We start from the raw sequence: 11,514 nt of genomic DNA, 5'->3' as shown, positions 1-11,514 counted from the left end.
ATACACATCAGTCTTTTTATTGTTCTAAAACAGTCAAAAACTTTAAAAAGACACCAGCAGGTGGCAGCAGAGCCCGTTGGTTAAACCAACCTGTCTCTATTTGACTTTGTAAATTCACATGACCAGCAGGTGGAGCGCTTTGACAGGAAAACCTCACACAGCCCTGGAATGGCTGTAATGAGACACACGTAGCTTTGCATAAAACCTTAAATAGACAAAGAACTATAGGCAATTGAGGGAAGTAGGGTGCTGGAGAGGTGCCCAGTGTCAAGTGATCAGCCCCGAAAACATACATACAAGTGACAATGTTTGGATTGAGCACATTGCATTTAAGAATATATATGCATGCATACAATAGCAATTAGTGAATAAAGAGGCCGTGAATTTGAAGGAAAGTGGTGAGAGGTGAATGGGGTCGGGAGCTGGAGGGAGGAAAAGGAAGGGAGACATGTTGTAATTATAATTAAAAAGACAAACCTTCAATATACTCATAGACTACTCTCAATAAGACTCCACTATTCCTAAGTATCAAAATAACTTTTCTGGGGGCTGGAAAGATAGCTCAGTGTTGAGAGCACTGGCTGCTTTTTTAGAGGACCTGGGTTCAACTTCCAGCACCACATGATGGTTCAGGACTGTCTGTAACTCCAGTTCCAGAGAATTCAATGACCTCTTTTGGCCACTGTGGGCACCAGGCATGCAAGGGGCACACAGAAGGGGATGCTGGGGAAACACCCATACATGTAAAAATACAAGTCCAAGAAGACCAAAGTTGGAAAAACATACACACACACACACACACACACACACACACACACACACACACACACATACATTCTCTCACCCCCCACACTCACACATACATACTCACATTTTCTCACCCCCCCACTCACACACACTCACACTCACACACTCATATTCTCTCACCCCCACACTCACACACACACACACACACACACACACTCACATTCTCTCACCCCCACACTCACCCCCACACTCACCCCCACACTCATACACACTCACACACACATTCACATTCTCTCACCCCCACACTCACACACACTCACACACACATTCACATTCTCTCACCCCCACACTCACACACACTCACACACACACACTCACATTCTCTCACCCCCACACTCACACACACTCACACACACACACTCTCACACACATTCTCTCAACTCCACACTCTCACACACACTCACACACACTAACACACACACTCACATTCTCTCACCTCCACACTCACACACACTCACACTCACACACACACATTTTCTAGTCTGGAAAATTGTTCTCCAATACCAAAGCTGGAAGTGATGTTCAGGAAATAAGTGTCCCCAAAGACCGTTAGTGACCTAGGGTTAGCTCAGTGGTAGAGCTTACCTAGAGTGCTGGGTTTCATCCCTGGCATGCACATCTTCTCTGCTGGCCCTTTCTCTCACAAACCCCGGAAAAGCATCTATATGTTAAAGGAAACAAATGGCAATGTGAGAAGACAGCTGGAGAATGTGATAAAATATTTGTAAATCACGTATTTGATAAAGCACTGTACACACACCCACAAGTATTTACATACTTTATAAAGATAGATGCCATACATGATTGTGCCCCCTAAGATCATGACACCTAGTGATGTCTCACTTTGTGTAAGCACACACTGTGATGTCTGCACAAAGATGATATTGCTTGCTAATTAGTGCCTTTCATGGACCAGATCCCCATCAATAAGCAGTGCATGGTAGCATGAATGGAACAACTCAGCAATAGCAACGTACGGAACCCAATCAAAGACACACCCAGAGCCTGGAGAGATGGGCTTGTGTGCAGAGGACTGGTTGATTGGTGGCTCACAACCATCCGCAAACCCAGTTCCAGGGCATCTGCCGTCCTCTTCTGACCTCTGGGACACTAGGCACACATGTTGTGAATAGAAATACATGCAGGCAAAACATACACATGAAAGAAAAAATAAATCTAAAAACATAATTGAAAATAAAACAAGAATAATGACAGTTTTCCAAAGATGCGCAAATGGCCAAAAGAGCACATGTAAGAAGGAAGAGGCAAAGCAAAATCTCAATGAAATATCACCTTTTACCCACTGGGAGAGCCCTGCCTGAATAACAGGAAGTAATGGGAGTTAGTGAGAATGGACAGAGACTACATTCTTGAGTGCAAATGCTAGGGATATAAAACAGTGCAGCCATTATTGAGAACAGTATGGACATTCCTCACAAATTGCAACACAGGCCATTCTATTGCTGTGAGTTAGGTATTCTCTGCTTCTCAGCCTTGGGCAAGAGTTTAATTAATGCTTAGGGTATGTCTGTCATGGCTACTGAGATGGTGGAGACATAAACTGAGTTTAGAGGTGGTGTTTCTGAGGAGTGAACAGATTGGTTAGATCATCAGAACCAAGTCCCTAGTTTTGAGTCCTGGCTTTCTGAGGATACGGAGGAGAAATGCACAGGTATTGACAGTGTTTCCTCTATGATGTGACGCAGCAAAGAGGTCCCCTGTAAAAGCCCAAGCAAATGCTTGGAACTGTGTACCTCTAGAAACATGAGGCAAGGTAAATCATTTTATTTTATAAAGTAGCCTGTCTCAGGTACTTTGTTATAGCAGGGGAAAAACTAGTGCACACATGATCCAGCACTCTTAATTCTGTAAACATATCCAAAAGATTCCAAAGCAGATCTTGAAGAGATGTGTGCCTATGCCTGTTCAGTGGAACACTTTTCATAGCAGCTAAAATGCAGAAGCAACTCAGATGACTAGATAAAGAAATTTGGCATATATGATATATACAACTTTTAAAGAGAGGAAAACCAGCTACTTAGGACATTGAGGCAGGGGGTTTATAAGTTCTAGGTCTGCTCTGGCTACAGAGTGGGTGCCAAGCCAGCTTATGCAAACCAGAAAGGCCCTGCCTCAATTTTTTTATTTTATTTTTATTTATTTTAAAATTATACTCATTATATTCATTACTTACACTCATGATGTTAATCACATTTGTGGTATTCATAGATTACATTTGCAGTATTCATTCAATTATATATATATATATATATTTAAATTTTAAATGTCGAATGTCATTTCTTGAGGGGGGTAGGAGGTCTTAAATACAGGCTTACAGCACAATGGGAGGACCCCGGAGGGCAGAAGTTCACTACTGATGTTTTATAATCTTGCATCTAAGCTGTTAATGCCCAGTATTCAGGATACACAGACAAGGAACTTTCCTTAAGCATTCAGGAGGGTGGAACCTGGCAGGGAATTAGCATAGGGAGGATATCAAGGTCAAAGTCTGCAAGCAAGGCAACAGTTACCCAAAACGGGGGCCAGGACCCTGCAGGTCCCCCTTTTATTAAAAAAAAATGAGCTTCTGACTTGGGTTGCCCTGCCTCAAATTTAAAAGGTAAAAGGAGAGCTGGAACTACAGCCTGGCCACTGTTTAACAAACATAAGGTGTCAAGTTCAATCCCTGCTTACTGCAAGAAAAAAATAATCGTTATTACAAGCAATCTCATAGATAACCCTTGAGTACATTGTGCTAAGTAAAAGAAACAATTCACAGAGACACAATACGGTGGAATCCTACTTATGAGCTTTCTAAAACAGTAAAACAAAACAAAACAAAACAAAACAAAACAAAACAGAAAAAAAGCACAGAAATAGAAATTGGAAGGGGTTGCTGGGAGAAGGGAGGGTGACTTATGTTATAGACAGCATTGTGAACTTGCTTAATAATGTTGAACTGTGAACTTAAACTGGTAGATTTCACCAGCTGTAGAGTTTTGTTACTGTGATCCCAACTCTCAAGAGGCTGAGGCAGATGGACTGTCCTGAACTTGCATAGTGAGACCCTGTCTCAAACAAAACAAAAAAGCAAAGCAAAGCAAAGCAAAGCAAAGCAAAGCAAAGCAAAGCAAAGCAAAGCAAAGCAAAAACAAAACAAAACAAAACAAAACCAAACCTAAACAAACCAGGGCTGATAAGGAGACCCAGTGGGTTAAGGTACTTGCTGCCAAGCCTGATGCCTACATTTAATCCTTGGGACTCACATAGTGGAGGTCCCCAAACAACAAAACAAACAGACAAACACCCCAAACCAAATTTAGAACCTCCAAAGGTTTTATTATTGTTATTACTATTGCCATGTTATATGTACAGTTTTTTCCCCTGCCTGTATGTCTGTATAATGTGCATGCTGGGTGCCTGTCAAGGCCAGAAGTGGGTGTCAGATCCCCTGGGACTGGAGTTACAGATTGTTGTGAGCCACCACGTGGATCCTGGGAATCAAACCCAAGTCCTCTGGAAGAGCGATAAGAGCTCTTAACTGCTGAGCCATTTCCCCAGCACCCCAACTGGTAAATTTATGATATATTTTTATTATGTGTCATAGGGAGTTTGCACATGCTAGGCAAACATACCATTGAACTACACCCTCTAATCTCAGGCTAGTTCTTATTTGCAATCCTCCTACCTCTGCTTTCCAAGTACAAGATTTTTTTTTTATTCCACATACTTTTAAAAAATATTGCTTAAATATTTTAAACAAATGTTTAAAAAGAAAACTACTTTTTGTGAGCCTTTAAGTTAATAGAAAAACAGAAAAATAGGGTACAGGTAGGAGTTAGGAAAGCCTCTTTTGTATTCTCTAGAGACAATGGAGGCAGCTAGTGAGCAGGGCTGGGAGTAGGGTGAAGGATTAACATAATGGGACACAGGCCCATTTCTCTAGGAAGTTAATAAGCACCTTGCAAAACACAACAGAATGCTCAGTCACCAGGGTGCTTCAGTTATTCAGTAAATATTAACAACATACAGTGCCCAGTTGCTGGTGGTGAAGTTTTAAAGGGACGCTTGCAGTCTGTGGTTTGAAACAAGTACATGGATGACCTGTGCCTATGCAGACCTTGTTTTGGTGGGCCCAGAGATAGGGTCTTTTATACCTCAAGCTTGTCTCCAACCTGATGATAGCTTTGAACTTCTGAGCCTCCTGTCTCTATCTCCCAAGTGCTGGGATTACAGGATGGGGCATCAAACCTCACCCAGAGTGACTTCTCAACAGATGCTTGCAGGGGAGAAAGTGGTCAGCCAAAGGAAGGCAAGGGGTGGGTGCTGTGGGAAAACAGAGAGGGTCTCAGTGTGACACCAGCTTAGTTTGTATGTTTCTGGGCCTGGTGCAGTGATCAACATGGGCAGAGAACTGAATGGATTCAGTAGAGTAGCCAAGATTCACCGATTGTTCTGAGGGCAGTGAGCAAGCCACTGAAAGGGTTTAAGTGGCTGTAGAGGCAAGTACAATTCCTTCTTTAGAGAACAGCTGCTCTCTCTATCGTGTAGTTACCAAAGTAGAGAAGCAAAGGGAAGACAGGGAGGCACATTGCCTTCTACTCAACTGGATGTGAGGGAAGGTGCAGATGTTGGGAGGGGCAGTGGCAGAAATGTCCTCTGAAGGTCTGTGGGAGAAGGGAGGAAGGAAGATGGGGAGCCAGGACAAGAGGTTGTGGAGCAGAGTCAGCAACAGAAGCTAACAGAGTGTGGAGGAACTGGAGGACACTGGCCGAGGGTATCAGTGGGAGAAATTCCTAAAGGGAAGTGGTTGTGGAGAAAGAAGCAGCTTCAGTTGGAAGTTGAGTTGTAGAAAATTCCAGAGTTCCTTAGACCCTTGACGAATAGGTCTTTAACAGCTGATTTCCTCTGGGACCACAGTGTCCTTGGCACCTTCATCTTGAGCCAATGGGAGTACTGCTCCCTACACAGCAGCAACCTTGTTAGTAATGTGCTACTTATTAACGCTCTAGGTAGCAAAGCTCACAGCGTGAATAACTGGCTGTCCTTGAAGGGCATCAAGGAAGTGCAGGACAAGGGTAGGAGGGTGCTTAAAACTCACTGAGTCATACAAAGACTCAAAACGTAGAAGGAAGGTGCTTGTCGGGAAGAGGAAGTGGGAGAGAGAAGGGTGTTCAGGTATGAAAATATGAACCCCGTTATTATATGTAATTAATACATGCTAATAAAATCTTAAAAAGAAATCCATGGAGTCACTCTAGGACTGTTTACATCCCTTCCCCCTCCCTCCAAGGCTCACCTCCTTCCTGTAGTTTCTTTCCTCCTCTCCCTTTCCCTTTTCTCCTCTTTTTCTTTCTCCTTTCTTCTCCCCATCTCATTTCCCCTTTAACCCCTCCTTCCCCTCTTCTCCCTTTTTCCTTTCTAGTATTTTCTTTCACGGTCTCACCTAGACTGGCTGGAATTTTCAGTTCTTTCTTCCAGTATTCTAAAGACTCAGTAATATAATTTTCCTCCCCCCTCAGAGTCCCCCAAAGATCACCAGCACCCCTAATCAACAGAAGCAGTCTAGAAAACTACAACCAGATTCCAAAAAAAGGGTTATAGACATTTATTATCATTTTAGGGAGTGATTACAAGTTGTCATGGGCAATAGTCAGGAAAAAAGCTAAACAAAAGAGATTAGATTCAGGGATCTTGTTCTAAAAAATAAAAGGGGGTGATATAGAAATGATAGGATAAAAGGGCAGATTATTCGATCTATTTTAATCCAAAGAACAACTATTAATCTTCCATATTTTACATTGGTATGGATTTTGGTTTATTGATACAAATTTAAAGTTAATTTTGTTATATTGTATGCATATTTCTACTCTTGTTTAGAGTATTATGTTTATGCAGCTCTTTAAAATGTAATATATAATTAAGAAATACAGATTAACAGTCATCTATAATAGTCAAACTTATAGTCATATTAGGTATGTTTTCAAGGTCATACACAAATATATTTAGATAGATACATGGTCTTTAAATGCTTCAATGACCTACAGAATACAACATTTAATATGTTTAATAACCTAAGGCTTTTCATGACAGTGAGATACATCTGCTCCTAGCAGCACCAATGTACTTCTGAGAAGATGATGGGCATCAAAAAAACTATATAGCTAGCCATGTGGGCAAAGAAACTGCCCTACCTCAATTGCTGACAATATACTGTCCAAACTGGATGAGCAGGACACAAGAAAGGTGACTGTCAAACTTTGTCAAAGCAAGGTAGGACAGTTCTTCAAATTTCCCTCTTCACAGAAATGTCTGTCAGATATCCCAGGCCTATAGGTCAAAGAAGGATGCCACAACATTGCAGAGAAACTTTGGGTGATTGTCCAGGAAGCCTGATGTCCCTGTCATTAGATAACATTTCATCCTCCCAGAGTCTTTGATGGAGTTAAGACTAGATACTCATAGTTATAATTTTTCTTAGTTATGATAAAAGGGTAAATTAGACATAAAACTTTGAACTCACCAAGATAGGATGGATAATTAAATGTCTTCTCTGATTTTGTCAAATACAAATAGACTAGATATTGTGACTAATTCTTACTTAATAACTGTTTCTGCTATAATAATCTTACTATGTTAAAGTTAAAACCTTCCTTTTTAATCAGACAAAAGGGTGAAATGCTGTGGGATAATCCTCATGTACACTGTAAAGATTTGTCACTGGAACTGATATAATAAAACACTGATTAGCCAGTATCCAGGCAGGAAGTATAAGCAGGACAACAACTAAGAATGATGGGAAGGAGAAAGGCAGAGTCAGGAGTCGCCGGCCAGAGCAGAGGGAACAGGAGATGAACTGCCATGGTAATAAAGGTGCTGTCATGTGGCAGAGCATAAATAAGGAATATGGGTTAACTTAAAATGTAAGAGCTAGTTAGTTACAAGCCTGAGCTATTGGCTGATCATTTTATAATAATATAAGCTTTTGTATGTTTATTTGGGACTGGGCGGTTGGGACAGAAAAACTCCACCTCCATTTACACTAAGAATCAAATCCAGGGTCTTATTTCAACTGTTTTCTAAACATTGCTTTTCAAAATTATTTAAAATGTTCTCCAAAGTGACTGTAGGAGGCAGGCGTGGTGGCCTCTGGGTATGGTGGCCTTTGTTATCTCAGCACAGGAGAGATGGAGGCAGGAGAATTAGGAGTTCAAGGCCAGTCTGGATTGTTGGGTTGTTTCAAACAACAAAGAGAGAGACAGAGAGAGGGAGAGGGAGAGAGTGGGAGAGATATTGAGTCAACCAATCTTCCCTTTTTTCTCTCTCATTAGCAGGCCCTTAAAATGGAAAGCAAGAGAAACCTACAAACAGCCAAATCTAGATATTATTTTAATTTAACTGTACACTAATTTATGCAGACTTAAAAATAATCCCACAGAATCAGTTACAGCTAAATACACAAAACCAAAACGTCAGATAACTAAAGCAAAGTGAACAGGAAGGCCTCCAGAGGTGCATCTGAGATAGAACTCTCCCTGAATACCTGCTGTGTGATAAGTGCTCTGATTTAAGCTGTTTTGTGTTCCGGAGGCCCACCATGTTGTGCGTTTGTTTGGCTAGTTCAAGCATTATCTCCCTAGGAAGCAGGCTCCTTTGGGGCTGTGGATGGTGGGAGTCCTAATGTGTTCAGTCAACAGGGCTTGTTTAGATTCTAAAAGATTTCCATCCACCTTGACATCTCCTCTCCTCTACTCTCATGTTAAGAGCTCATTCCAAAATGATTCCTGGAAACTCCCCCCTCCCCAGTGAGCTCTCCTCAACATTACCCCAGTTGGTCCAATCTGGTGCTTCTCAGCCCACTAAGGTCTCTGGAACTAGGAAGTGTGTACCTTGATGGGATTCTGGGGTCCCCTTCCAGTGCCCAAGGGGACTGTGAGACCCAGGATCAGAGTCTCCAAGTGGAAGAAGAGGAGACTAGGCTGCAAGTCAAGACCAGGTAAGGGATTTCCACCTCTCCAGCTCCCTGCCTAGGGGGCAGGGTATAGGCCAAAAGAGCATACAAGGACTTGATCACCCTATAGAGAACTGCATCCAGAGTTTCCAGGGGATGCCTAAGTGGCAATAGTCTCCAAAGAAAAGGCAGATTGGTCTATGGACAAATAGACTAGTAGTTTAAAAAGGAAAACATACAACTTCTAAATAAATGAGTAAATACTTGGAATGGCCCCAGAGCTCTGTGGCTAAAAGATCTGACTGGCCCCCAACCTGTGGTTCTGATGAGTTCCTTTCTTTTGAACAGGCACTCAATTCCCATAATAGGAGGTGACTGAGCACAAGATAAAAGACTCACAAAGACAAATTAAGCCTCGGCAAGGTTGCTAGTCAGGCAGGCACCTGCCTGTGGGAGAAGTGGCTCTTCTCCGTCCCACCCTAAGCACCACATGGGGCCAGGCACGAGTAAATTCCCTCAACTCATGGTTAGAGAGCTCTGCAGTCATGGGATTACAGTCTCCAAGTGAGACCTGCAAGGTCCTGCTAACCTTGCTGGACAACTTTGAAAGAGAATTTACCACTGGCTGTGAAGTAAAGGTGAAGCCCTCCAAACTAAAGACTGTGAAATTGATTGGCTTCTCTTTGATGGCAGCTGGCCATAAGAAGGAACTCTAGATTTGACTCTGATCAAGAGTCCCAGAGGTCTGTATGGGACACTTGGTCACTCAGGCCAGTTCCCACTCATGGTGTCTCTTGGCCCAAGACCCTCTGGGATGGCTTCACTTTCAGAACTTTCCCAGTGCCAGAGCACACGGATTGCAGACTGTTATAAGCCTTAAGATACCGAGGAAGAATCCTCATTAGCTTCCCCAGAGGATGAAACTTTGCCTGTGATGCTGCCTTGCTACCAGTTCCACTTGTCGCTGCCACATGGCTCTGAGGCAGTTTCAAGATCGTTCATCCTGCCCCTTCTGTGGCACCTGCCCTGATGAAACGCTCGCTCACCAGCTTCATCCTGCTGGGCAGCTTTGCCAGACTGTAGTCTGCAGCATTCTAGTGTGTCAGCTAAAGAAAATGCTGGCCCTCCTCTCACCAAGAATACTGTTATCTGGCCACATACTTGCCTAACGGGGAGGGAGAGTCCTATCATAATTGTGGAGAAATTATAAAAGAGATTTTCTCCTCACAGCTGGATTAAGTCCTGGATGAACTGCTTTCCAATTCAGATATGAAACCTTTTGCTGATGGGATCTGAAGCCTACAGCAGAGAAAACAGCCCCTTACACCAAGAGACTCAAAGGAACAATGTATTGTGTTGAGAAAGAGGACTGCTTACCCCAGTGGACAAAAATGTTTAAAACAGAGACCAAATTCTCAAGCTCTTGACAGCTGTCTGGGACCTAGCGGGGGCAGTGAAGTGCTGTCGGGCTCACCGAGTCAAGACTGAGTAAGTTGGGAGAACCAAGTGACAGACCAGACATCCAAACAGGCTGCCCCCCATAACGACAGCCCCGGAGTCCCATCCCATCATCCTCCAGGAGGTATGCTTTACACTCCTGGTGCTTGCTCCCAGAGTTCCTCTTATAAAAACAAGCAGGCAAGCAAGTGAGCGAGCAAGCAAACCAACAAACAACAACAAGAAAATGGACAAAGGAGCTACTAAAAATCAAGAGCACTGGCTGATTACTGCTGTGGATATCGCTCTATATAAATAAAACACTGATGGCCAGTGACCAGACAGGAAGTATAGGCAGGACAAGGAGAGAGGAGAATTGGGGAAACAGAAAGAAGGAGGGAGAGACTGCAGCCACTGCAGGCCAAGCAACATGTGAAGACGCCGGTAAGCCACCAGCCATGTGGCAAGGTATAGATTTATAGAAATGGGTTAATTTAAGATATAAGAACAGTTAGCAAGAAGCCTGCCATGGTCATATAGTTTATAAGTAATATAAGCGTCTGAGTGACTATTTTTTATGTGGATTGTGGGACTGTGGGGCTTGGTGGAACCTGGAGAGAAGACCTCCAGCAACAAATAGCACCTAATGGCTCGAGTTTCCACCTTAAACCTGAGAATATTTAATAACCCAATTCTAAACAGAGCCAAAACCAGGTTCCTGCTTCTTGTCTCATATGGGCAGCTAGACTCCGCAAAATGCAGGTTTAAACACTGGCGGGTTCCTGGCGTGTGCGTTTGACCAGCAGTATGGCAGGAATGAGGCGTCTGCCAGCGGCACATTATGCTGTGTGGTAGATTTAGTCTTTACTACTATTTAAAAAAAAAAAAGAGGTTTCTGGGCTACATGCTGCTTTGATAAAAGCGTAGACCTACTATTTCTGAGACTTGATGACTTCCAGAGCTGGAGAAAATGTACCACCGCCATGTTAAAAAGCTAAAGGGGGCGGAGCCCGCAGCCACAGCACCGTTTCAGGCTTAGAAGGCTACAGTTTAAAGCAATAGGTTCGCAATAAGACTGATTCAGATGAAATAGTTTATAATATATGTAAAAATGTACATAGGCTTAAAAGACAAAAAATAAACAAATAGTATCTAAAAATAAAGTGTTTAAAAAAAGTAAAGGTAATAAGCCACATAAAGATGGCTATCACACAGAAAATCTGGATTATGTTGTCTTTGATATTTGTAACTAAAAAAAAACCATTTGATTGTAAAAGCTGTTCAGTTATGCCAAAATGTAAATTTTAAAGGTACCTTGA

General features: G+C 42.6%; 1 long non-coding RNA gene across 1 annotated transcript; it reads left to right on the top strand.

Moving 5' to 3' along the window:
- The first annotated feature begins 5,133 nt into the window (after positions 1 to 5,133).
- On the top strand, positions 5,134 to 11,257 carry LOC143272547 (uncharacterized). Its single transcript, XR_013050195.1, has 3 exons — positions 5,134 to 5,985; positions 6,901 to 8,803; positions 9,989 to 11,257. It is a non-coding gene; the product is annotated as an uncharacterized LOC143272547 (long non-coding RNA).
- The last annotated feature ends 257 nt before the right edge of the window (positions 11,258 to 11,514 follow it).

Source organism: Peromyscus maniculatus, chromosome 3 (genome assembly GCF_049852395.1).
Source record: "Peromyscus maniculatus bairdii isolate BWxNUB_F1_BW_parent chromosome 3, HU_Pman_BW_mat_3.1, whole genome shotgun sequence".
NCBI lineage: Eukaryota > Metazoa > Chordata > Mammalia > Rodentia > Cricetidae > Peromyscus > Peromyscus maniculatus.
Note: the sequence above shows the minus strand (reverse complement) of the source record. Positions and strands in the feature narration are given on the sequence as shown.